Source organism: Galeopterus variegatus, unplaced genomic scaffold (genome assembly GCF_000696425.1).
Source record: "Galeopterus variegatus unplaced genomic scaffold, G_variegatus-3.0.2 Scaffold527, whole genome shotgun sequence".
Classification (NCBI taxonomy): domain Eukaryota; kingdom Metazoa; phylum Chordata; class Mammalia; order Dermoptera; family Cynocephalidae; genus Galeopterus; species Galeopterus variegatus.
Genome location: NW_007726638.1, coordinates 282,653 through 284,447, shown reverse-complemented (window position 1 = coordinate 284,447; position 1,795 = coordinate 282,653).

Below are 1,795 nucleotides of genomic sequence, written 5' to 3'. Positions count from 1 at the left end.
ATATTCTACCTTTTTTTTTTTATATATACAAGATGACCGGTAAGGGGATCCTAACCCTTGACTTGGTGTTGTCAGCACCACGCTCACTCAGTGAGCAAACCGGCCATCCCTATATGGGATCCAAACCTGTGGCCTTGGTGTTATCAGCACCACACTCTCCCGAGTGAGCCACAGGCCGGCCTATTAATTCTAAATTTTTGCTATTAAAAATACTGCTGCATTAAATCTATTTGCACATAAAGTTTGGCTGCATCATGACAACTTAATGTAGGGCAGATTCCCAGAAGTAGGCCTCTTCTGGAGCTCTGGATTTGGCGAGCCAGAGCATTTTCCATCAGGGTTGCGGTGGCCACCCTGGGTGGGGTGCTGGGCAGCTACCCTGCTGAGGGCCCTGGTGCCAGGAGTTGGCAGTGGCTCCCTGCCCAGTGCTCACATAGGACACCACCTTCAGTCCCCTGCCAGCTCCAAGAAGAGAGTGATTTCCTCATCTTACCCACAAGGAAATGAATCTCTTCTTGGCTTTTCTTCCTGGGGCATGGTACAGCCCAAACAAGATAAGGAGTTTGAAAGTGGTTTCACAATGGAAACTCTGATCAACAGAAACTATACCTTTTAAAGGTGGTACTTTTCTGATTATAATAGTAATACTAGCTCAACATAGAAGGTTTTGGAAGGTGCACAAAGTAAAAACATAAAAGTTCACTTATTTTAAAAGAATGTTTAAAGATAAGGGAACATGACCACACATATGATCTGTGCACTTTCTGAGTCTATGTTTTACATCAATAAGAGATTTTTTAAAAAGAAAGAAAAGAGGGCCGGCCCATGGCTCACTCGGGAGAGTGTGGTGCTGATAACACCAAGTCAAGGGTTAAGATCCCCTTACCGGTCATCTTTTTTAAAAAAAAAAAAAAAGAAAGAAAAGAAAAAAACATCAAAATCCCCAATACTTGCATGTCCAACCTTGTCCTCTTAATAGTGGTACTTCCAAAGGGCATTTTACACTTTACAGAGCACTTTCTTCAGCCCTCACAGTGANAGCCAGTGAGCGGCCGGTCTGTATGTGGGATCCGAACCCTCGACGGGAGCGCCACCGCGCTAAGTGCGCCACTGGGCCGACCCCTCAAGGCCATCTTTATTCTCATCCCATCTCGCAGGTGGGACACACAGGTCCCAGGACTCACACAGCTGGTGAGCAGCAGAGCTTGTCTTGCCCACCACCCCCTTTCTCTCAGCATGTGGCTCTGCCCTCACTTAGCAAAAAGAATATGTGACCTCTAGGAGTTTGACCTTAAACCCTTTGTGTGGTGGCTGCCTCTGAGATGGCCTCCAGTGACCTCCACTCCTGGTATTCTCACCCTTGGTTAATCAGCTCCCCTTGAGTGTGGCTGGACCTGGTGACTTGCTTCCAACTAAAAGAATACTAGAGTATGGCAAAGGGGAAGCGATGTCACTCCCAAGGTTAAGACTGTGGCCTCTCTCTCTCTCTCTGTGCGTGCTCTGAGGGAAGATGCAATGAACCATGTTGTGCGTAGCCCCATGGAGAGGCCGATGTGCCGAGGAACTGATGCTTCCAGCCAACCACCAATGAAGACCGAGGCCTGCCAACAGCCATGTGGGTGAACTTGGTATTGGATCTTATCCAAATTGAGCCTTGAGATGACTTGTGCAGCCAACATCTCAGCTGCAGCCTTGTAAGAGACCCTGAACCAAAGGCACCCAGCTAAGCCCTGTGTGGATTCCTGACCCCCAGAAATTGTGAGAAATGTGTTTCTTATTTTAAGTCCCTAAATTT